Raw genomic sequence first — 26297 nt, forward strand, 5'->3', positions numbered from 1 at the left:
ATGGAGCACGGTGTCCACACAAACGGAGAAGACAAGAGACAGGCAGGTTCTGAGGGCACGGAAGTATAGGGATGGCGTTTTCTCTGAGAGGCTGGTGCACACGTCACGAACTGACCGTGTAATGGAGGGGGGGACTTACCAGTGCTGCCTGGGCTTGCCCTACTTCTTTATCTACCTGAACGAGATAATTTCCACAACATGGTACCAAGAGCCATTTGTTTTCCGCCATATGTACACTCTACTCACTGTTTGCCTTTGAAGGGAGTTTCTGTTCTGATTAACCAGGTTCTCCTCAGTAGAGGGTGAGCAACTGGGGGTGCTGCTTGGGAGGTGTGGCATTTTGGTTAGGAGGGGATTACAGGGACTGAACCAAAAAACCTTGAAGATCCAGAATTCTCATCGATGTGGCTCTGCAAGGGAAGACATCAGTCTCATTCCAGTACTTTCTAGAACACGGCCATCTTAGTTAAAAACTTTGACAAGATGTATTGCAATAAAATTGATTCTCATTCTTTATGGTCATTATATTAAAAAGAATCAAAATACTGAATTCATGAATTCTGAAACATCGCCTGTAGGGTAAATACACCCCTTATGAATCTCTGGTCAAATTTTCAACAACAATAGATAACCATATTTTATGTGTACCTCTATTAAATGATACATAATTTAATATACAGTTTTGATTTATTAGCATTGAAATTATAGTCAATGGTAATATAATTTATGCCTACAATCTCACATATGTATTTTCTCCGTGGGGAATGGGGTCGTCTCCTGATGCTTATCAAAAGCAGAACGAACTTCAGTACTTTCTATGGTGAACCATTTAAAACAGCAAAATCAACAGGGAGTGCAAACACGAGAAAGGAGTCAGTAAGTACACTTCAGAGAGGATGCTTATTCACAGTATGGGAGCAAAACCAGAAGGTCTGAGTTAGCCTGCTTCTCCCTCAATGGAGAGCATGCAACTTGGGGGATCCAAAGCCTTTCCTTCTGCACAGGCCTACTTAGGGCTGTGGAGGTGCCATGAGCATTAAATTTAGTTATAAATTTTAACAAAATTTGCAAACATGGAATGTGTATATAGTGAATATCAACTCCAGCAAATGTTTGATGGAACGGACTCGTTAATGTGGCTAAGTCATTTGCAGCTTCGGTGGCATCAGAGTGAATTCTGCACGAATCCACAGACAGGGCATGGCAGAGAGACGAGAGCAAGGTTAAGTTGCAAAAATATCTCCTGGAGCTCGGAAGTCTGGTCTCAATGCCTACCTCATTGCTTAGCATCCAAATGTAGACAACTGCAGCTCCCTTGGCCTCTGTGAGGCTCATGGCCTCCCTCTGCAAGACGAGACAGTCATAGTGCCGGGTTTTCTGGATTGTCTTGTAGATTACACGTGAGAATAAATGTGCAGTGCAGAGTGTCACACACAGAACACTACTCAGAGGCACTGGCTAACATCAAGATCCCAGAGACACTGATGATATCCCCAGCAAACGCTTTAGCCACTGGTAAGGACTGTCATGCCTTATTTCTTCATGTGATTCACAAGTTAAACCGCAGTCTTCTCTCACAAGATGCCTCTGCTGACATCTGAGAGTAGTTTTATTATTTCTACATTTTTTGTTGGTATGTGTATGCAGTGTGTGTGAACACTGTGCTCAGTAAACTCTCGTTCCCCCTTGAGACAGGGCCTCTCACTGAACTTGGAACGAGGCTGGAGAGCAGCAAGTCTGTCACTCGTTTGTTTGTTCCTCTTATCCCTTTGTAGAGCTGGAGTTACATGCACGCGCACAGCCCCGCATAGTTTTTTATGTGAGTGCTAAGGATAGGAACTCAAGTTGTCATGCTAGCACAGCAGGAGCTCTTGCCTGCAGAGCCACCTCCGCAGCCCCATTTCTATTTTGGCTCTGGGTTCAAAAGTCAACGCTCCTCTATGAACTCCTATGATCTGTTTTACACAATTAGTTAACATTTCTGTGCCCCAGGTTTTCTATTTCTATTTATTTAGTTTTTTTTAAATTGAGGGAGCCCTTCATGTAACTTAGGCTGATCTTGGTTCTCCATATAGCAGAGGATGACCTTGAACCCCCTGCTCCTCACATCGACACCTTGTAAGTGTTGCGATTACAGTTGTGCGCTACCACGTCTGGTAAACTTCAGTAGTGGGCGGGGCATTGCATTTAGAGGTGGCTACTAAAATGTAAGATTTCTAGGTATTCTGACGAATTCTGGGGAGAATAGAAGAATTCTCTAGGGTATGAAATGAAGATTCAAACCAGTCTCATTTAGGTCTCAGGATTGGAGAATTCCCAAGGGAAATCTTGTATAATATGTTAAAGGGTCTTCAGGTCTCAAAGAGGGACTGCGTCTTGGTGACTGACTCTGCCGTGGATGTTTTTCTCCTTGCTTCCTTGCTTCCTTTCTTCCTTCCTTCCCTCTTTCCTTCTCGCTATCCCTCCATCCCTCCATTTTCCTTCTCCCCTCTCTCTTTCTTGCTTCTGATCATCTTGCTATGCTGCCCAGTCTTATTGCCAATATATAATTTTCCCTCTTACAGAAAAGGACCACTATGCCTGATTGAGACTATGTCTTGTCCACAGCATAAAGACACCTTGGAAAATAACAAGCCCAAACATTTCTACATTTAGAGGTCTTTAGCACCGAGTGTGGGCCCTGATATGTAAATCAAAATACCCAGGAGTGGGAATTCCCACTTGCTCTCTCTAGGTGAAGCAGCCATTACAGATTCTTACGAGAAATTGAACGTGTTCTTGTCATGAGCTCACACTGCCAACTCAGGTATGACTCACAGAAACGGCCATCAAACCTGAGTTTCAGTCTAATGTGGGTGTTCCAAGTAATGACTCATTTCACTCTGTTTAGCTTCTGGGAGTAATGAGACAATGCCCCTCATTGACTCTATTTCATCCAGTTCAGGATTCAATTTTTAAAGCCAGGAAGCGGGAATACTGCCTAGTGTCCACTAGGTTTGTTACTACGTTATTGTTTTGTGGAGCAGTTGAGTGACTAACAACATATGAATTTTCAATAAAACACAAGGATAAAATCAGCTCATAAATTCAGGCAAATTTTTGGGAAAGGATTTGAATGAAGTAACATACATGCTCTTGGGTTCAGCAAGAAGAAGATCTGTAAAATTTCAACTATATCTGTAGTCGAAATGCAAACACGGAACACATGAAAATGGACATTTGTCAGGGCGCTGCTTTTTCTGCTGCCAGCATATGCTTAGGCGCTGAGATACAGGCCTTAGAGGGCAGACTTCTTATACAGAGCCAGCCTGTGGCTCTCTGCTTCTTTCCTGCCTGCTCTTTCTCTAACCCCTTCCCTCCAGCTGGCGCTCACTGTCCCAGGAACCAAATCCACCTAAGCGTGGTGACCGGCTGGAAAGTCTGGTTTGTAACACTTCAAGGTCTCTCTCCACTGTGAGAACAAATGGAGTAAAGGAGTTTGAGTTTGCAGATGATTTGGTGGTCCCAAGTCTTTATGATTTTATGAATGAGTATGTTTTCATGTAGAAGGTTTAAGGAGCTAAGGAAAATTGCCAACTCATTTTTCCAAGCAAAGGATAGATCAGTTACCACAGTCGTGAGCGGATGCTTTAGTACAAAAGAGAGGAGACTACAATCTCAGAATAAAAGAATTTCATCCACAGCTAGAACTGTACTAATATTTTGCATTATTTTTTTCAGATGTGGTAGCATGATCACGGGCCACGGTAGTCTAGGGACCAGAGTACGTGCCGGAAGTCTGGAGCTGCTGGGTTTCTGGCTATAGCCAGTGAGATATTTACTGACAAGGTTTGTTGAGTAGCCATGCCACACCATGAGGGCCAAAAATGCAACTCTTGAGTGGAAAGTGAGGGTGGAAGTTTTGGTGGCCCTGGGGGTGGGGTGGGGGAGGTGTTAAGCTTGTGGTTAGGCAAACTTAATGACTCTGTATGATATGGCTGAGGGGCAGGGACAGAGACGGGCAGAGTGTTATCTGGGGAAAACTAATTCATCAAAGATAGACGGGAAAAGAAGGAACAAATCAGGTTTCCATGATCTTAGACGGACTCAGGTAGTGTTCTGTGGACAGGGAGTGGACTGTCATGGGGTGACTGAAGAATTTTAGGTGAATGATTGATCCATTCATGGATGCATTTGTCTAAGAGGTGGCTGTTAGGCTATGCAGTCCACTGAACATTGGTAGTGTGGAAACAAATACAGTGTAGTCTTTGATCCCAGAAATGCATAACTATGTGCAGATTATAAATATGAATGGGCTGACTCGTTTTATGTCAACTTGACACAAGCTAGTGTGATCTGGAAGAGGAAACCTCAAGAGAATACTTTCCCCAGATGAGCTTTGGACAAGACTTTCTTTTTTTTAATTGATAGTTAATGTGGGAGGGTCCAGCTCACAGTGAGCCGCGCCATGACTGGGCTGGTTGGCCACGGGTGTTGTAAGAAAGCAGGCTGAGCAAGCCTTGTGGGGCAAGCTAGCAAGCAGCATCCCTCCATGGGCTCTGTTTCAGTGTCAGCCTCCCATTTCCTGACATGAACCCTCCCTCCCCAGGCTGTACTGAGGGTATTAAGAAAACATAGCGGTTGGCAAAATGACTCGGCAATGAAGGACTCATCAGTGCTCTTGCAGAGGACCTGTGTTTGGTTCCCAGAACCTATGTTGCAGCTCAACTGTCTGTAACTCCAGTTCTGGGTGATCCGGTGCTCTCTTCTGGCCTCTGTATGTACCAGATGTGGTGCAAATATGCATACAGGCAAAAAAATAATGTTTAGAAAAACAAGAAGGGAGGGGATCTTGGAAGGAGGGAGGAAGATGGTAGAAAGGAGGAGCCTGGGAGACCAAGCCGTGAGGAGTAAGCCTGTGTTTAACTGCAACTCAAATGGCAGAGGGCAGAATGCAGCAGACGCCAGTATGAGCACATCACCGGGAACTCTTTGGAATTATAGAAAGGTGCCAATGTTTTGCATCTTCACCAAGCTCCCAATCATAACAAGAGAAATCCTGTTTTATCTAGGTGTATATTATGACATTGCAGAAAATCAAAGATAAAGGGGCATTTTAATGAAAAATAGATTCACTTCAAGGGAGCAGTAATTAGCAGTAATTAGTCTGTCAGCAGTGGCGGACGGAAGACACTGTGGGACAGCATGCTCTCAGAGTTAAAGAAAGGCAGCAGCCATGTAGAATTTTAAATTCGGGAAGCAAAATCTTGCAAAATAGAGACAAGTTAAAAAATGTTTTCAAACCATTGGAGTGAGTTCTCCAAGAGCAGACTTGTAACACAGCAAATTCTGAAAAAAAATGTTTTAAGTCAAGAAAACATTTATAAGCTTTCTAAGTTAAAAGGAGTATAATAATAATAATAATAATAATAATAATAATAATAATAATAAACCACCATCACGTATATCAGAAGCAAAGTAAAAGATAGAATGCTTGCTCCGTAAGGTTAGGACTAAGATATGTCTGTTTTCCCAGAGGTTCTAGCAAACCAATCAGGCACACAGAAGAAATGGCAGGTATCCAGACTGGAAGGAGAAATAAACCATCTTTGTTTGCTCAGGAAACACACACACACACACACACACACACACACACACACACACACACACACACAATATATATATATATATACACATATATGCATGTATATTCACAATATACTTATATGTGTGTATTATATATATAATCCTTACATACAAGGAAAACTTAAAAAGTCCATAAAAAAACCCCAAATAATGGGGTAAGCAACCTTGCAGCGTTCAAGGCCAATATAAAAATATTTATATACTTTGCAATACAAAAACCCAGCAAATAACATTTAGAAAACAGTCCAAGTGTTTTCAGAATCAAAAGGATTAAACTACTGGGCTGGGGGATGGTGCAAAGTATAAAGCACCTGCTTTGTAAGTGTGAGATTCTCAATGCAAGTTCGCAGAAGCCATGGGGAAGTTTGGCCTGGCAGTACACATCTGTACTCCCAGTGCTCTGAGAGCAAGGTAAAATATCCCTGCAACTTCATGGGCCAGCTAGCCTGCTTTACACAGTGGCAAACAAAAGGAGAGACACTGATCTTGAACCAGGTAAATTGAGGACTCACACTTGAGCTCACCCTCTGACTCTCACACTGTTACATGCACACACACAAACATGCATAGATACACATACAGACACATACAACTTCCATACACACACACACATGCCTACATTCACACTCAGACACATACAACTTACACACACTCACACACACACACACATTCACATACGGATACATATGTATACATACACACAAAATAAAAAAGAAAAATATCTTGGGATAAATTTCATAATGTAAGTACAAAAACTCTTACTTTAAAAGATTGGTCTTTATTATTTTTATTTTTGCATATGTGAGGCTTGGGTCCTATGGAAGAGCAGTAGGACTCTGTACACCCGAGCTTTGTCTCCAGGTCCACTTGGACTGTTTAAACTCTTTAAAGTACAAAGCACCATTGAAATAAAATTTAAAAGATAGAAATAAGTGGAAACATCTTCCACTGATTGGGAGATTTAATATTACTCCCAATTGGATTCAATACAATCCACTGAAAGTTTAGCTTCAGGCTTCTACCTTCTGTTTTCTCTTCCCCCTCTCTCTCCCTTCTCTCCTCCCTCTCTCCTCCCTCCCTCCTCCCTCTCTCCTCCCCCCTCCTCCCTCCGTCCTTCATCCTCTCTCTTTTTCACTATGTAGACCTGGCTTGCCTGGAACTCCCTATGTAGACCAAGCTGGCCTCAATGTACAGAGAGCTCCACCTGGTTCTGCCTCTTCAATGACGTTTTCATCGGAATTGACAAGGTTATTCTAAACCTCAGGGACTCTAAGATGGTCCATGAGAAGGAAGAATAAAATTATAGGACCTAACCTTTCTGGTTTGAAAACATATTCCGGATCTACAGTGATCAAGACAGCATGACACAGATAACAAGAACAGACACATGATTCAAAAAATGGGACTCAGTTCGAAATAAAGCCTCATATTCTGACCAACTGAGTTTTGAGAGAGTTTTGTAAGACAATTCTGTGGAGAAGAAGCATAATTCCTTTAATGAAATTTTAATGAAATGGTGGGACAGCAGAATATCTGGATTTAAAAGGATAAAGTCATATCCCTGCCTCACACCACACGTGAAAGTCAATTCAAAATGGACCAAAGAACTAAGCCCCAGAGCTAAAACTACAAACATCTTAGAAGAAAACATTGACACAGATCTTCATCTCAGAACAGGGGATAGTTGTCTGGGTATGATACTCAAAGTATAACCCACAAATGATTTTAACAAAATCAAACTCTGTGTGTGTGTGCCTGTGTGCCTGTGTGCCTGTGTGCCTGTGTGTGTGTGTGTGTGTGTAAAAATATTGTCAAGAAAGTTAAGACTATGAGAAACCTTAAGAATTTGGAATAACACTTCACTCTGAAGCATGAAGATAAGCTAAGAAGGTGTATAGCTGGTCCTCTTTGGAAGATTTCCATATGTTAAACACTCCGGGGAAAAGGTCTTATGCAGTGAACACATTTTCACACTTCCCAAATTGTTTGTAGACACAAACTGAGAAAGAGACTTTGCCCCACTTTTGATTAATTGGAATGAAGCAAAATTTTAAGTATAAAACCTATAGCCGTCTTTAGCTAATATAGGGAAAAACTAACTCGGTAACGGTAGGCAGACGAGAGGAGAACACCTGTGTGAGACTCGGTTGGGATGATGACCATCTATGCCCCAGTTTTCCTACCAGCGCCCACTGCACGTCTTATCGGAGCAACGGTAGTATCAGGAAGTTTGGGCTCACTTCCTGCTCTCAGGAATCGCAGCAGAATCAGGCGAGAGCAAACAAGGTGGGAAGGCTAGTTTCTGTTTGACTAGCTGTAGGCCTGCTTGGCTTCCTGCCATCTCCCAATATTCAAGATGCAAACTACAATGCTCACTTTAGGGGAGCTACAAATGTACACAGGGGTTTTGGAGTCATGGGAGAAATTAAGACTCCAATCTGATTTTCCCCGCACGCAGACTTACTTTAAATGCCATATTTATTTCTTCCTTATCAGAAAGGTCAGACAAAACACAGAAAAACAAAGAAAAAAATAAAAGTGTTTTTTTAGTATCCAAATGAGGATGACCAGGTGGAGCCCAGAGGATTTTCGGGGTATGGAGCTCATTTATGTTGTGTTCTGTGGTGGGAGACACCTACTGCTAAATATTTGTCTAAACTCCAGAAGGCGCAACTCTAAGCCTGAATCCTGTGGACTCTGGGTGATGATACGTCAAGGTAAGCTCATCAGCTGTGGGAAAAGCACCTCTCAGTGGGGACCAGGGACAATGGGGGAAGGCCGTGCACTGGATAGGTATGGGATGAGACATGTATAGGAAACCTCTGTTCCTTCCATTCAGTTTCACCACACACCTAAAACTATTGTAAAGATAAAAACAGAAAAAAAAATACATATAACATAAAAAATATATATTTTAAAATTCTAAATCATAAAAGTACAGAAAACAATGTACAATTCTCCATTTAGGAGTTACCACTCCCAACCATTTGTCTTCATTTATCTCCAGTCTTTCCCAAATATTGCATACATTTTTACATAGCAGGACTGAGATGACACATACGGTATTTAATTGTGCTTTTTAGAATTTAACTTTATGTTTGGTAGAGGCCTTGCCTTTCTTAGGAACTCATTGCCAGAGCATATTTTAACACTATGCCCTGTGGCACCACCAAGTCTGTTTGCTGCTGTTTTCCACTGTTGGATGCTTAGGTTGTTTCCTGAGTTTGCTTCTTCTGGATAGCATGAGTTTTTGAAAGCTGGAAAGTCTGAACCTTCAAATCTTGAAGGGTAGACATTGAAAGCTAGTGTTCAAGATGCGAGCCGGGCTTTACTATTTCACACAGCACTGTCTGAGGAACGCGTAGCCAAGGAAGTCCACCAGAAATCATGGGGAGCACTCCCTACGACTCACTCTATTAGGCTCTTATACAGTTCAGGACCATCCGCCTAGGGAATTGTGCCGCCCACAGTGGGATTAGCTCTTCTATGTCAGATAACAATCAAGACAATCTTTTACAGACATGCCCACCAGCCAACCCGATAAAAACGATTGCTCAATTAGACTCCTTTTTCAGATGATTCTTCTCTGTGTCAGTTGACCTCAGGGGCTTCTTTTCTGTGTCAGTTGACAATGCTAACCAGGACAGAGAGGCAAGAGAGGAAATCGGTAGGATAGAGACTCAACATCTAGCATTGGTATCTGAGGGGAGTGTGGCAGATTTTATGGAAGTTAAAAATGCAGCTGAAGGAGGAACCACCTTAGGTAGGCACAGGCTGTCTTGGAAATATCTTGAGCTGTGTGTGTGTGTGTGTGTGTGTGTGTGTGTGTGTGTGTGTGTGTGTGTAGGAGTTCCTCAGTTAGTTGTAGGGATCTGGAGGCACAGGCTTTTGAGTTCTCAGCACATGGATGAAACCTGATGAGAGAGGCAAGATGATCATCAGAGTAATGAGATGGCGTAGGAAGAGAGTACAGAATTGGTTCTGTAGAGGGCCCAGGTCTAGTCTTTGGAATAATATCGACCCTTAGATGGCAGGAAAAGTGAGAGGCATCAGCAAGGAGACTGGGGAGGTTGGGCATAGAGGTAGGAAAAAAAACTGTGGATGTAGAGTCACAGAAGGTAAAAGAAGAGTGCTAGAAGAAAAAGAGGAAGAAGAGGAAGAGGAGAACAGAAAAAGGAGGAGGGGAGGAGAAGGGAGGAAGAAAAACAGGAGGAGGAAGAGGGAGAAGAAGAAGAGGAAGAAGGAAAGAGAAGAAGAGAAAGAAGACGGAAGGAGAGGAAGAAGAGGGAAAAGAAGGAGGGGAGGAAGAGAGGAAAAAGAAGGAGAGGAAGAAGAGAAGAGGAAAAAGAAGAGGAAGAAGAGGAAAAAGAAAGGAGAGGAAGAAGAGGAAAAAGAAAGGAGAGGAAGAAGAGGAAAAAGAAAGAGGAAGAAGAGAAGAGGAAAAAGAAGAGGAAGAAGAGGAAAAAGAAAGGAGAGGAAGAAGAGAGGAAAAGAAAGAGGAAGAAGAGGAAAAGAAGGAGAGGAAGAAGAGAAAGAAAGAAGAGGAAGAAGAGGAAGAAGAGGAGAAAAGAAGAGGAAAAAGAAGAGAAAAAGAAGAGGAAGAAGAAGGGAAAGAAGAAGGGGAAGAAGAGGAGGAGGAAGAGGAAGAAAAAGAGGAAGAAGAGACGAAATACACTCTTTGCTGCTGGAGGCCAAGCGGGTGGAGGACTGAGAGTATCTTATGGGTTGATTGACAAGGACGTTCACTGTTACCTTTTTCAAGGATGCTTTTACCATGTAGGGAGGATGCTGGAACCTAGAGGAGAGGAATGTGTAGGACAAGAGAAGGGAGAAATTACAGTAGAGACTTTTTTAAATCATAAATTTGTTCAGGAAAGAGCAGATGAGAAATAGGATCATGACGAGGAAGAACATGGAGCTGGAGGAAACTCTGGAGAGGGAGTCGGAGGCATGGCTAACATGTGTAACTATGGCTGACTGGAAACCGGAAGAGAAGCAGAGATACAGGAGGGAGGGTCACCGAGGGCTCGAGTCTCTATGACGACAGGATGAGGTTCAGACAGACGGGCATTCATACACCCCACTCACTCGAAGTGACTTATTTATCGTGCTTTCGTTCCAAGTCTCCTCCTCTTCTACTGATGTTTACAGAATTAGCTCCTCTCAGAAGTGTGCTGGTGAGATGACGCAACGGGTCAAAGTACCTGCTAAGAACAGAACTCCATCCCAGCAGGAGAGAACTGACTCCCCAAAAACGTCCTCTGACTGCCACATGTGTGGAGAGGGTGGCATGTATGCACCTGTCCACACATACAATAACAGCAAACACAATTTAATAAAAAAAAAAAAGCTAAGCTCTCCTCTCAATCACCCTCAGTTTGTTCTTCATCCCTTCACTCACTCACACGTCCATACATGGCTCAGGTTCTCGAGCAACCATTATGTTTGGGGATGAGAAGGCAGTGGGCTCAGAGTCTGGGATCTGAGGTTGTCTGCTTTGCCCAAATGCACTGGGGGACCCCATCTTTCTTCTCCTTTGTACCTCACTTAGCTGGCGCTGTCAAGCTCAGTGTCTTCAGAGTAGGAAGTTTGCTAGCCCGCAGAACCCGGTTCAACAGCGCTGGCAAGACCAGAGAGCCTGCATTTCAAGTAAGCTCCCAGGTGAAACCTATGTTCTAAGTAGCAAAGATGTGATTGGTGCTGTGGGAGACAGGAAGGTGGCCAGATAAAAACACGGGATGGCTAATCCAAAAACTTGGATACCAGATAATAAAGACTTTATTATAAGTGTACTACGAAATTTAGAATTGGATGTATTTATACTCAAAGATTTATTAGGCATACTAAGCAATTCTTCATTTACAGGAATGCGTTTACTGGAAATTCCTATTTAACAGAGCACCCAGTTATTTTATCCGTTAGGCATGGTAGCTTTATGACTTAAGTTTCAGATATGAACTACATTTATGACTATATGTTTCTAATGGCTGTATTTTAAAAGGTAAAAAAGAAGAGGAAAATTAAGGAACGTCATTTATTAAACCCACCATTTAAAAAAAACCTTTCAACATATAATCTATACAGAAACTCTTTTCCAGTCCCAAGGTTTTGAAATTCAGAAAAAACTCTGCATTTCCACTCTATTAGAATGTTTATTCTTTCCTGCTTTAATATTTAAAAAAACTTGAAAATAAAACAAATAAAATAAAATAAAACATCATATAGTAAAATTAACCAGACTTTATACAATTTAATGAATTATATATGGTTAAGATTGACATTAAAAAGGAATCTGTGAAGTTTCATGTTAAATTTGTGCATGTAGTCACCACCAAAACAAATAAAATTCATGACAGAATTAGAATTAGAAAATTAGCCTTGTAGGTATAAACTTGTGTCCATTAAGTTAAGTCCTTTACCTTATATTTAGCTTTTTCTCTTGGTGCCTTTTTCTCATGTTATATTGTACCCACATGCACATTTCTTTTACACATCTATATTACTTATAGATAAGACACACACACACACACACACACACACACACACGACTTGATTCTGCATAGGTTAGAGAACATGTAGCTTCTTTCTAGATTGTGTGATGTCATGTTTAAGATGATATATTTTAAGTCCATCTATATTTCTGCAATTTTTTAAGCTTCAGTTTTCTTTAGGGACGAATGGTCGTCGATAGCTGTTCCTGGCTGCTGGTGGCAGCAGTGGACAACTGAGATCCAGTTCTCTCCCGGTTAGGTGGAGTGCAGTGGCCTGTGGCTTGTTTTAAAAGCCCTTAGGGGATTCCAATTCACTTTTGCCTCCAATCTCCCAAAGCTGCTAGGAGGCACGCATTCCGGTGGTGGCAGCCGCCACGAGAGGGGGCCAGCAGTTCTGAGTAAAGCCTGCTTCAGCTCAGCTCCGGGTTACAGAATCTCATAGCTTGCGTTTGCCACGCTCGCTTTCCTACCCAGGGTTTTCCAATCTGGGCCACTCTGGAGGAACTCTGTTGTTTGTTGGCTCTTTCTGTCCGTATCTTGATCATCTCCTCCCACTTCCCATCAGCCCAGTGGGAAGGTAGGGAAAAAAAACCCCCAAAATTTGCTCACCATGAAGCTCCTTCTTCCAGCTGTGAGCCGGAAGGGCAGCGGATGACACAGTAAGATGGTGAGGTCCCTGAGCCCAGCTACTAAATCACACTTCAGTTCCCCTTCCCTACAAAGGCGATGGGGGTAACTGATTGCCTCGGGTGCAAATTCCCAAACCTCACTGCTCCTCTAGGCCTGGAGTCCGTTCCAGCTGAGGGTACTGGAGTAGGATTAGGAAGTTCTGTGGAGGATCCTGAGTGGCAGCCTGTGCTCTGGATGTTGCATGAGAATCGAAGGAGGAAGGCACAGGGGACTTGGATCCTCGGTCCTGGGTTCAGTGACTTGCTTTCCTGTTTCATTCATGTCTCTGAGCCTTATTTATGCTGTTCAGTAAAGGAGATAGACAGACAACGGGTTCAGGAGGAACAAATGCGCGTAAAGCTGCTGACCGACCAAGGAGGGGCCTCATGTCTCTGGCCTCTGCCTCAGAGGCAGAAATGACAGTACGATTCTCCTGTTTCTGGCACAGGTCTTTCTTTCCACTTCTCAACTATTCATTGTTATCCATTGTCATCTCTTTGTCCATTGTTATCCATTTGTCATCCTGCTAGTTGCGGTGTCTTGTTTTGTCTATTAACCAGAGCTGGCCACATAACCAGGAACCCTGCCTCCAGTCTTTGGACTTAGATCAAATTTTATCTATGGCGTTGTACTCAAATTCTGGCTCATTTGACTAAGCAAAAGGCCATTGTCAGAACCGTGGTAAACATAGCCTCCTTACTGCCCACAAGGAGTGAGACAGCTGCTGTATTCATGGAGCGGAAAGGAGGCTCAGGGAGCAAAAAGGTGTGTTGGGGGGGTGGGGGGTTGGGGGTTGGGGGTTGGGGGGTGGGGGGGGGGGTGGGGTTGGGGTTAGGGGTAGTGGTGCTAATTTCCTGCAAGGGAGAGCAAAGAGGAGAGCCGCTGGCTCATTTTCAGTTGCAGGATTCTGGATGAAACTGGTTTGCTATTCAGCAAAACATCAGAAATTAAAACAAAAGACAAATGTCAAAGTGGCCCACAGATTAGCCCAATCAGACTTGGAATTTCAAATACTATCACGGAACATTTTAGTTTATTATTTTTTATTTTTATTTTTTAAAGATTTATTTATTTATATATAGGAGTACACTGTTGCTGTCTTCGGGCACACCAGAAGAGGGCGTTGGATTCCGTTACAGATGGTTGTGAGCCACCACGTTGCTTGCTGGGAATTGAACTCAGGTCTTCTGGAAGAGCAGTCAGTGACCTTAGCTGCTGGGCCATCTCTCCAGCCTTTGGTTTATTATTTATTTGTTTATTTTGCATCTCAGGACAATTTGCATGGGGCCAGTTTTTCCTTCCACTGCTTGGGTCCCAGGGATTGAATCCAGGTCTTGTGACAAGTGCCTTTACCGGCCGAGTCATCTTGCCAGCTCTGTTCTGTCTGTTTCTAACTGAGGTCATAATTGTAGTGTAATCTCAGGGCTGTCTAGAAAGCCTGAGAGAATAAGGAAATCACGAGGCTGCTGTGTTCACTTTTAGTCGGTGAAGAAATGAACACCCTCTGTCCAAATATCAAAATGCCAACGAAGACAGAAATTAAAATGGAGTGTGTGTGTGTGTGTGTGTGTGTGTGTGTGTGTGTGTGTGTACTTGTTTCTCTGGGTGTACATGTGGAAGCTAGAGTCTCCATCTTACTTTTGGAGATATTGTCTCTTACTGATCCGTAAGTGAACTCATAGATTTGGCTGGTCCAGCAAACCTCAGGATTTCTCCTGTCTCTGACCACCCATTGCTGGGATTGCAGGCACGCAGCCAGACTCTGCCTTATATGTGGATGTTGAAGGTTCAGGTCTTTATACACGGAGCCATTTCCCCAGTCCCTGACTGCATTTTTAGCATGTCAACTACAGCATCTATTCAACATGTTGGCCATACATCCTATACCTTTTCTTTTTTTCTTTTTTTGCTTAGTAAGTCATGGTATAGTTCTAAGATTTTATTACATAAAGATTAACCTCAAACTTTCAAGAAGCTTAATATTATCCCAACATTTGAGTGTATTTTTTAATTTAATTACTGCTGTATTAGTGTATGTATGTCTCCAATATTCTCTATTGTAAATGATAATGATACAGGTATCTTAGAACATTGATTATTTCTAGACTGTTTTATTATTTTCTTAGAGTAAACTCAGTGAGGCAGAATATTTGATATGGACATAAAACAAGTTCAGATCTAAAAGGATCATTTTTCATTCACTTCAAAGTCAAAACTTTTCAATATTTTTATTGTTTCAGGAACAAGCAGGTGTGGCCACGCCCCTCCTCCCCAACTCGAAGCTTTTGATTTCCTCGCTGACAAACATGTCTTCCTGCCAGAGTAGACATTTTTATTTTTCTCCTTTGATTTTTGTATTCATGTCACTGAGTAAAATTTTAATCAGAATGATAAATCCACTGCAAGGTTGTATTAAGTATCTTTTAAAAGTAAAATTAATATCAAATGGGTTGGCAGAAGTAGTTACCCCGAATTATATATAAAATGAATTCTTACAGTTCAGATTTTTAAAATACTATAATCTTTTTTATTAGTGCGGTAATAATATCATACGATGAGTTTTGACCATATTTATGCTCTCCCCCAACTCCTCCCACATCCATCTCTCCCCCGCCTTCCCTCCTTAACTTTGTACCCTCTTTTCTTCTTTCACCCGTGAATTTGTGCTGCCCAGACATCTCACTAAATGTGGTTGACCTGCCAGTGGCAATGTTGTTAGAGAAAATTGACTCCCTTTCCCAGTAGTTATCAATTGCCGATAGCTCTTTGCTTAGGGGTGGAACTCTATGTCTATCTTGTCTCTCTGTGCTCTGATTGGTTAGGTCTGCCTCGGTTTGCATGGGTCTTGTGCATGCGATCACAACTGCTCAAACATAGTTTCAAACCGACGCCTAATAACTTCCTGTTATACCCATAGATTAGTGCATCAGTCAGCCGTCCTCGGAGAAGGCTCTGTTGCCGTAGATGACGATTAACACAGACCCACAACTGGCCAAGAGAGTAGGAGACTGTAGGATGCTCAGACCTTAGGGATCATCTGTACTTCACCCCCACCTCCCAAGCCTCAGGGATCGTCATCAAAAAGGAGGCAAAAAGAGTATAAGGACCAGAGATGGTGAACAAATACCAGGAAGGTTAAAGCGGTTTGAATCTGTATTCCCCTGATGGTTAAGGATGGTAAGCATTTTTTAAAGTGTTTCCTGGCCATGTGTGTGTGTGTGTGTATGTGTGTGTGGTATGTGTGGTGTGTGTGTGTGTATGTGTGTGTATGTGTGTGTGGTGTGTGTATGTGGTGTGTGTGGTGTGTGTGTGGTGTGTGTGTGTGTGTTTTCTTTTGAGAACTCTAGTTACATAAGCCACTTTATAATTGTTTTTGGGAGTTTAGTTTTCTGATTTCCTTGTATGCCCTAGTTATGAACACTCTTTCAGCTATCTATCTGACAACTATTTTCTTCCATTCTGTGGGCCTCCTTTCATTCAGTTACTAGTTTCCATTGCTGTACAGAAACATTTTAGTTCTACTGAGATGCCTTTGTTGATGGCTGGTTTTATTTTCTGGGTTCTACTTTTTCCTCTGGCAGTTTCTGGATATCAGGTGTTATGGCTTGTTTATGCTTGGCCCAGGGAGTGGCACTATTAGAAGGTGTGGCCCCGTTGGAGTAGGCGTGGCTTTGTTGGAGTAGGCGTGGCCTTGTTGGAGTAGGTGTGGCCTTGTTAGAGTAAGTGTGTCACTGAGTATGGGCTATAAGACCCTCATTCTAGCTTCTTGGAGGTTCAGTCTTCCACTAGCAGCTTTTAGATGAAGATGTAGAACTCTCAGCTCTGACTGCACCGTGCCTGCCTGGATGCTGCCATGCTCCCAGTTTGATGATACTGGACTGAACCTCTGAACCTGTAAATCAGCCCCAATTAAATGTTGTCCTTTATAAGACTTGCCTTGATCATGGTGCCTGTTCATAGCAGTAAAACCCTAACTAAGATGTCAGGTCTTATTTTACTGATTCAATGTGTCAAACCATTCCTGAATCTCTGGAATGCAGTCAATTTAATCACGGTAAATAATCTTTTTGATACGATCTTGATTTTGGTTTCTAAATATTTTAATGAAAACATTTGCATCTTTGTTCATCAGAGAAATTGCTCCGCAATTTTCTTTTTTGCATACATGCTTTTATCTGACTTTAATATCAGGATAATACTGACTTCATTAAAAGAGTTTGGAAGCATTTCTTTCTTTTCTATTTTTGTGGAATACTTTGAATAATATTGGTATCATTTCTTCTTCAAAGGTCTGGTAGAATTCTGTCATAAATCCATCTTGTCCTTGGATTTTTTTTAATTGGTTGGAAGAGTTTTTATTAATGATTTAGTCTCATAATTGGTATAGGTCTGTTTAAGTTACCTATTTCATTTTAATCTAATTTTGGGCATCTAGATTCTAGAAATTCATCTGTTTCTTTACACTTTCTAAATTAGATTTAGATTTCACTGGTATCTCTTTGATATGTCTCCATTTCACCTCTAATTTTGTTAACTTAGGTTTTAGCTCTGTTATTTTCTTGTGAATTTGGCTAAGGGTTTGTCAGTCTTGTTTATCTTTTCAAAGAATCTTTCACTGATTCTTCATATTGTTTTTTTTTTCATTTCACTTCTATTTTACGAATTTCTTATCTTACTTCTTCCTATCTACTACTTTTGTGTTCTTAAAGATTTTAAAGTGCATCATAAGTCATTTATTTGAAAAATCTAATATATAAAAATGATTTATTTATTATGTATGTATGTATGTATGTATGTATTTATTATTTATTTGTTTATTTATTTATGTGAGTACACTGTCACTCTCTTCAGACACACCAGAAAAGGGCACGGGACTCGTTATGCAGGTGAATGTTTTGCTCGCACATACGTCTGTGTATCACATGCATCCCTTGTACCTATGGAAGATAGAAGAGGGCTTGGGTTTCCTGCAAGTGGAGTTGCGGCTGGTTTCAAGCTGCCACATGGATTCTTTGCAGAGCGGCTGGAGCTCTTGCCTCTGCTCCATCTCTCTGGCCCCAATATTTTTTCCTAATGCAAACTATTACGACGATATTTGCATTCTGCTTCCATTTCAAACAGAAGGAAATGTTCATGTGGGTTCATAAAATGGCAGGACTGTAGTAACACCCTCGTTTAACAATAATGCTGTTGTCGGGCTTCCCAGTCTCTGGCTGACAGGTGGGGACACGCAGTGCTCTAGACAACCAGACATGCTCAACTGTGCCTAAAGCAAACACATGTGATCCAGACCCTTCAGAATGTACGCCTGAAACACATATGCCCAGGTCTGTCTGTGTGCCTTAGGGCCAACGGGGAATATTCTTAATTAACGTCTCAATAGAAAATGCTTATTCAGAGAGAGATAGTAGAAGCATGCCAATTTTAAACTTATGCATGTATTATCAAAAAATTATTTTGATGTTAAAACCTCAAAAAATGCTTTAGGGAGGAATATTTATCAACGTCAGCAATGGAAAGACCACATGAAGACAATACAAACCAGAGCTTAAGTGAGTGTGATGATTGCCTTTAAATGCTCTACAGGGAATGGCTCTCTGTCGCTTCTCTGTCTTCTTCAGTCTTCAAGAAAACCCAGCAGTCTCCAGGTTCCGTACTGATAAACTGAGCCTGAGTAAACATCGCCTTTATTTACTAAATGTAGTTTTTTTCTCCTGCACTGAAGGCTTGTGCATCAAGACCTGCGCCCAGTTATTTGCTCTTGTGGAAACTGCTTCTTTATGCTGTGGCTTTCCCTCTCATCCGAGCGGTGGACCTTCCTCATGCTGTAATTTTTCCTGTTGGGATAGAAGACGTTTTTAAGCACTCACTTTGAAGTGAAGGATCATTTTGCGAATGAGAACCAAGCAGAATACAGACCTCCCACCTCATGGGTAGAACCCCAAACGTGCAACACTGATGTACACTGCAAAACACGCAAGGGATGTTCATGTTTCCAAGTTCAGCACCAACTGGCCTCAGGCGGCTTTTTCCTTCTCACCTCCCTCCCTTGGTTTGGAGCAAGACATACCTTATCATCTTTCTCTTTTCCTGGCTTAAGACTACTCCCGGGAGCTAAAATGGCAGGCAAGCAGTTGGCTGTTAGGCTTAGGAAAGCTTCAACCTGAACGCCTGTGGCACAGTCCTAAGGGTTCTGGAGTTGTAGAGGAGGGGCTTTCTTGGGGGAGCAACAGCCCCTTCCCCGAGTAGTGAAATTTCAGCATGGCTTTGCTAATGGCTGCTGGTGACTATGGGTCTTCAATCAGGACAGTCTCTGGTGATGTTTCAGCACACAGTTATCTTCCAAAGCCTTCAGGGAAATACGAGCCATGTGCTATCCCACTGGGTCTGATAAGTCTCCAAAGCCTCCCTGGGTGTGATGCCAAGGAGGCACTGCAGGAACTAAAGGAGGGTTTTTCCCCCCCGAGATCTGGGGGTACATTTATCTTCTAGCTAATGTCACAGTTGGTGCTTTCTTTTGCCAAGTTTCATGATAACTGGACCTCCTCTTCTTTTATAGCCTCGTAATGAGATGAGAGGAGGATTTGCAACCCCCTCCCCGACCCCCAGAATCTGGTAAGCAGGAAAGAACGCTAGCTGCGTATCCATTAGATCTAATGAGCTAGATTCATTTCAAAGGCATCCTGTTGACCTACCACGGGTCCTTCGGAAGCTGTGACCTAGAAGAGGCACCAGAGGCACCGGGCCTTTTGTCTCCAATGGCTGGTGGGAGGCAGGCTGGGCAGCCAGGATGATGCCCTGCTGGACAATGGGGAGCATTGACGAAGTGCTCCCATTTATTGGCTGAGCGACCGCATCAGTCATTCATTCACAGACACAAGGTCTAAATTGCAGAACCAATTAACAGCACTAATAGCCCTTGCCTGAATTAATCTTTGAGACAAAAGGGAGGAGAAGTGGAAGTGCTATTAGCAAATCAAGCTGTACCATCCCGGCTTTATTGCGGGGATCTCGGTGTCTGTATGTGGCCATTGTGCACTGACTGCAATTACAGCCCTCATTTAAAAATGATTAAGTGGTTATAATTATTTTTCAATTAAAACTTATATCTTCCATTTATGCAACATCTCAGACTCCAATTAAACTTCTTTTTAAAATTGCCACTGAGCCCAAAGATCCCTGCTTCGTCTTCTGCCAGGAAGCCTTAAACTTAACCCACTGAGGGCTCTCATTTCCAGACTTCAGGAGTCCATGAAATGTAAGCACCGAGACGAAAGTTAGCAACAATAAAAGTCAAAGTGCCTGTGTGAATCGGCCACCCTGTCTCAAGAGGACCGAGATACGGTGACACCGAGAACAAGGTTCTTACCACTGACCAGTGATGCCACTGGACGAGCTGCTCCCTGAGACTCTGCTCTTAGAGCAGCTTCCCCATTACGACAGAGACACACGAGTGTATGAACAATGTAACCTGTTTTAAAACTTTTTATTTTTGTGTGTCCATGCAGTGGCGTGTAGGCGGTAACTCAGAGAGCAACACGAAGGGAACAGGACCCTGTTCCCACCCAAGTGGGTCCCAGCGATCCAACTCAGGTCATCAGGCCTAGTGGCAAATGCCTTGCCCACATCTTACTAACCCGAGATGTGAAGTTTTGAGCATCTCGGTGCATTTGACAGTACGGTTAGAGACGTTTCAGGGTACTCCCTCTGAGACGCCTAACCTTGGTCATCAACTAGGTTGGGTTGAGAGACACCTGGGAAACTGGTAAGACAGCAGGGTGTGTCTGTGAGGGTGTTTCCTGGGATGTGGAGCACAGAACTAAGTGAAGACTCACCCCGAATGTGGGAGGTGTTAGAAAATAACTGGGGTCCTTGGTGGAGCATAAAGTGGGAGGGGGGGAGCTTGCTATAGGCAAGACTGACTCATTCTCAAATGGGTGCATTTTTCTGCCCCAGCCAATGGACACCAGATTCCAGATGCCTCAGCTTTTTTGTTTGTTTGAAAACTTTATGATCGTTTTACTATTTTATGAGTGCAAGTCTTTTTCCTCCCGCATGTATGTCTACCTACCACATGCATGCCTGGTGCCCACCGAAGCCAGAAGAGGGAGTCAGTTCCCTTAGAACTGGAGTTGCAAGTGCTTCTGGGTCACCAAGCGGGTGCTGGGAATGGAATCAGGTCCTGTAGAAGAGTAGCTAGCGCTCTTACTCCCCTGAGCCGTCTCTCCAGCCCCAGTTCTTCCGCCTTTCAATGTGGACTCCTGGTGGCAACTTTCCAGGGTGCTTACAGGCCTTTGACCTTGGACCCAGGCCGCATTATTATAGCCTTTCAGTTTCTGAGACTGGAAAGATTTTGGTTTTCTTAACTCTCCATACTGCAGACTGCCACAGTGGGGCCCTTCAGTCTCTCATTGTGTGAGCCAGGCTGCATGTGTATGTATGTTGCTGTGTGTGTGTGCATGCAGTATATGTACGTGCTTATGTGTGTGGTCGTGCATGTGTGGAGACCAGTAGTTAAAGCCAAGTGTTTCTTGATTGCTTTCCAACTTGTCTTTCTTTGTTTTTTGCTCTCTTTTTTTTTGAGACAAGTTCTTTCATGGAACCTGGAACTCATTGACTAAGGTAGGCAGAATGGCCAGTGAGCTTCAGGGAATCTCCTGTCTCCTCTCTACACCCCACATCCCCCCACATGCATCTGCCACCACTCCTGGACATTTTCTGTGGGAGCTGGGGATCCATTCAAGTCTTCATGCCTCTGTGGCTGATACTCTACTGAGCTCTGGCCTAGACCCCTCAATCTATTAAATTCTCTCATGATTACACCTATATGTATTGATTCTGCCCCTCCAGAGAGGGCTAATATGCCTCCCAAAACTCCCTTTATCTTGTGCTTGTCTGAGGCAGATGAGGTAGAAGTTATGTATACATCATGGCCCATTTCATCTTCCTGGCCTATAATCAGTGCATTTCTTGGGATATGACCCTCCTGGGGATATCACGCATCTTGTAATGTGGTGTTGGGAATTCTCTGAGGTTTAGACACTCCAGTGAGGACTGTTTAAAAGGCCATGTCACTAGCTTAGTGATGACCAAGAGCTATGGGAAGAAGTACCTGGGCTCAGAGAAGCAGTGAGAGTGGTTAGTGTTTATTCTACTCCTGACTGCCCTCGGTTTCCTGTTTTAGCCATTTGGGGGGGGGGCTAGCAATCTGAATTTGGTTCTCTGCTGTTGAAAGCATCTGTGTCACATGTAATGAGTTTTAAAAATTGGACAATTAAAAGAAATTATTTCTAATCTTCTTCCTTTACTATCAAAGTCATCGTTTGTCTAGCATAATTGTGGCACTCACAAAGAAAATTATGCCTCGAGATAGAGGAGGCAATGACAATATTAAAATATGGAGCTGGCTACATGGATCAGACTCTGACCTAGAAACTCAGTGAAAGCTCACAGCCCTTTCTGCAAGATATTTCTCCTTTTCAAAAGTGAAATGATCCAGGCATGGTTGTCCATGCATCTAGCCTAGCATTTGGGGACTGAAGCATAAGAACTGCCGAGAGTTTGAGGCCAGCCTGGGCTACAGAGTGAAACTGTCTCAAAATAACAATTTTTAATATTTATTTCAATAAAATATACCACTTAATTTATTTAATACTGTCCATGTCTCCAAAGTGCTTTTTTTTTTTTTTTTTTTTATTTTTTTTTGTGGCTGTAAAATATCTGATCCTGGTATAGGGGTGCGGTAGAAAAGCTGAGGCAGAGGGCAGAGTGTTTAAGGCTAGCCTGGGTTACATGGAAGACTTTGTACTACATCATCTTAACTTTTGAAGACCTGAGCACTCGGGAAATAAACCTAGGCAGGGTAATCAAATTAACCAATAAGTGGGCTTGAAGAATGTTAATACTTTCTAACTGTGAAAGGTGTTTCTGGTTGTTAGACATCTTCAGTATCTGACTTTCCCACAGCCACAGGTCAGCAAGCTTGTGCATTCTCCTGGCTGTGTGGGCTGCAGTTAGGCTCACAGGAAAGAACTGACGGTTTTACCTAGCTCTCTGTGTTGGAAACTAGGTAGAGAGTGGCCAGGCAAAGAAAGCAATAGCAGCCTCTGGATTCAAAGGCAGAGGAGGAGTTACATTTGAGGCAAGCCAGCAACAGAAGGGAGAAAGGAACAGGCTCAAGGGCCACCGGGTTTAATTAATACTTTTAATAAAGCACATTAGACTTTCGTTACCATTTTTAGTAACTAAGATCAAATACATTTCTGCTCTTTTAAAAAATGTTCTTACTATTTCCTTCTGAATCAATTACTTTGCATCATTTCTTTTTAAAAAAAGTAGTTTTATAATATACCTACAGTGTAGATTAAAAAAAAACTTTCAATTGGTTCTTTGTGAATTTCACGTTATGCACCCGGGGATCCCATTCATCCCCCCTCCCCTTGTACCTGTCCTCCACCCTTGCAACCTCCCCCAAACAGAGGACAAAAATTCATCGTGGAAGCTATAGTGTGTCAGTGTGCCCCACCATATCCCCTTTGGATCACATTTCTTTGCTTGCAAATGTTGTAATGAGTCATTGGTCTGGTGCGAGGCCTCTGGCTTCTGCTACTCTATCAATACTGGATCCTTATGGGGACTCACTGGATCCTCACCGGGATAGCATGTTGTTGCCCTGTGTCATGGAGACCCTGTAGTTTTGGATCTGTAGGACAGTCCCTTCATGCACTCCAGCAGTTTATTGATGGGGTAGATGTTGAATTGGCTGAGCCAATTCAAAGCCTGGGTGTAGGCCTGAGAGGTATGTGAACTGGTCATCCTGCCTACTCTCACACCCCTGGGGATGGTTCACCAGCAACCCCCACAAATCCGGGCCAGCTTTACTCCATTGGCCCAGGCGAGGTGCAGAGTCCACTCTCCCGAGTGTTGTAGCTGGTGAGGGCACCAGTCTCTGACTCTCATGTTCCTGAGCCAGTTCTTTTTCATTAGATGGCAAAGGATGAGGGAGGGGGGGAAGGCATTTCTTCCTTATCCATGCCACTGCCCAGCAGATAAGAGGAAGGGATGGTTCTCCTGCACTCAAGCTCTCGGGACAGCCGTTATATCCAGGGCCAGCTCTACTGTGCTGCTCAGGCAAGGGGCAGGGCTTGCTCTCCCAAGTGTTGCAGCAGGTGAGGGGCAGGGCCAGATCTCCTGTTCTCGTGACCCTGTTGGGGCCAGATCTCCCATCTGTCATAGCAGCAAAGGGCAAGGGTGTGGGGGAGGACATCTCTCCTTTGCCCGAACTGCAGCCCAGCAGACAAGAGGCAGGGCTAGCTTTCCCACACTCATGCCCTCAGGGCTGGTTCACCTGAACCCTCATATCCAGGGCCAGATCTTCCAGAATGCCCAGGTAAGGGTTGGGACTGGTTCTTCACAGCCCTCAGACACCAACAAGTCCCTGGGTGACACCCCAGACCAGGGACATCTGCCTGACCTTTGGTGGTAACAGACCCCTGCTACTACTGCCGGGCCACAGACCCAGATGTGCCAGCCTAGGTCTCACCACGGTCCCCTGTGGCATCCCTAGCTACTCAAATCGGGCTGCTCTTAATAACTCTCAAGTCTCCAGTTCTGCCTCTCTTCATTGTGCCCACAACCTTCTGCTTCTCTTTCTCTTCCATTTCTCCTCCACTGACTTGCTCCTCTTAGCGGTGCCTGGGGTCTCTGAGGGTCTGGGGTGTCTCAGGAGTGCTAGGCCCCACTATGTCATCCGGCAGGGGACATCTCCAATATGGTCTGCTCCCGGAGACCTGCCTGGGGCCAGACTGGTGGTCATGCTAGGCTTGGTCTTTTCAGGGAATGTTAGGTTACTAATCATTCAGATGTTGGTAGGTCAGAACGCAGAGTGTAGGCGTAGCCTCTCTCCTCTCTGCCACCTACGGACACACATGTGACACAGCAGCCACCCCTGCAGTGCCTCTAGGGGCAGACAATGTAAATGTTTTAAAGTTGAATTTCCAAATGGGACTGGGGATCGTTCTGAGGAATTTGCTTCAGGATACAATGCTAACTGGTGTTTCCTCCATAGTGGCACCAGAACCCATTGTTCCTAGTCATGATAGCTATTTAGAAAGTCTGAAATCTTAAGGGACAATGACTTCCCTCTATGCTGGGGCCCCAGCGGCCCATCCTCTACCTGCCCTGTCTCTCTTCTCCAGTCTTTATGCTTCTTTATGAATGTAAGGAGGCTTTTGTCACCGCCTGCTAAGTAAGACCTCCTGCTTTCTACTAAGTAAAACTTCTGTCGGGATATTGATTAGGCAGTGATTAGAATTACATCTAACGTATGGGCTACTTTAGGGGAAGACTTGCCATCTTTATGGGATTGATGCCTCCCTCCCGTGACGGTAGAGAGTCTCTACTCCTTCAGGTCTGCCTTCATGAGCTTCAATAATATTTCAGATTCTCCTCCACAGGATATACTATTTGTTCCAAGGCTCTTTGTACAGACTTTTATATTTCGACACCGCGGATGAGCTATCGCCCTATTACGTTTCCTAATAAATTATGACCGCATAGACTCTCTATTGATTTTTCTATATGCACTTTGTCTCTAGCGAGCCTGCCGAATCCTCTTCATTTGCAGTGTTGCCATTCACACCCAGGGCCTGGTGTGAGCACCGAGCTATGCCTTGAGGACCACCGAATTCTCTCGTGGGAGGGAGCGCTGTCTCCTCCTCTCAACTCTTCTATGCCATGGAATTAAGTTGCTGGCGTTCAAGACAATGATAGAAAGAGCAACAAAGGCGCTTTGCCTTGTTTTTGTCTTAAAGAGCGCTCTTCTGATGTCTTACCCTCTAATATACTGTTTATTTTAGACATGGATAAACGCTCTGTCTCATGGAATAAATGATCTCTGCTCCTGAAAAGGAAAAGGTTCGGTTTCTTCAGACTTTATCCTGTGTTTATTGAGATGATCTCACCCCATTCTCACCTAGCGTTATAAACTCTCCTCACCCTCCTGGGATACACTCTACATTATAACAATATATTATAGAATTAAATTTAATGACTTTTAAAAAAAGACTTATTCATTTTATGAATATGAGCACACTGTAGCTGTCTTCAGACACACACCAGAAGAGGGCATCAGATCTCATTACAGATGGTTGTGAGCCACCATGTGGGTGCTGGGAATTGAACTCAGGACCTCTGGAAGAGTGGTCAGTGCTCTTAACCGTAAAGTCATCTCTCCAGCCCCTAATGATTTTTTTTAACCTAAGATATTTTTCATCTCCTTTTACAAAGTGATTGATCTATAATCCCCTCCCTTGCTTTCTCTCTCCCTTTCTCTTGTCATTTCCTTCCCTTCTTTTCTTCCTTCTCTCATTTTAATATAGAAAATATACTGATCTGCCTCCATGAATTAATTCCTGTCTTTGGAACTGTGGTCATTTAGATTGTTTATTTAGCAAATGTTCATCAGATGTGCCAGATCCTGTTTTAGTCACCGAGGACACAGTGGCCACCCAG

General features: G+C 43.3%; 1 non-coding gene across 1 annotated transcript; it reads right to left on the reverse strand.

The window, feature by feature from the left end:
• Positions 1-24622: 24622 nt before the first annotated feature.
• Positions 24623-24754, reverse strand: LOC116908390. The gene has a single exon (XR_004388935.1). It is a non-coding gene; the product is annotated as a small nucleolar RNA SNORA17 (small nucleolar RNA).
• Positions 24755-26297: the final 1543 nt, after the last annotated feature.

This window comes from Rattus rattus, chromosome 8 (assembly GCF_011064425.1).
Source record: "Rattus rattus isolate New Zealand chromosome 8, Rrattus_CSIRO_v1, whole genome shotgun sequence".
Taxonomy (NCBI): domain Eukaryota; kingdom Metazoa; phylum Chordata; class Mammalia; order Rodentia; family Muridae; genus Rattus; species Rattus rattus.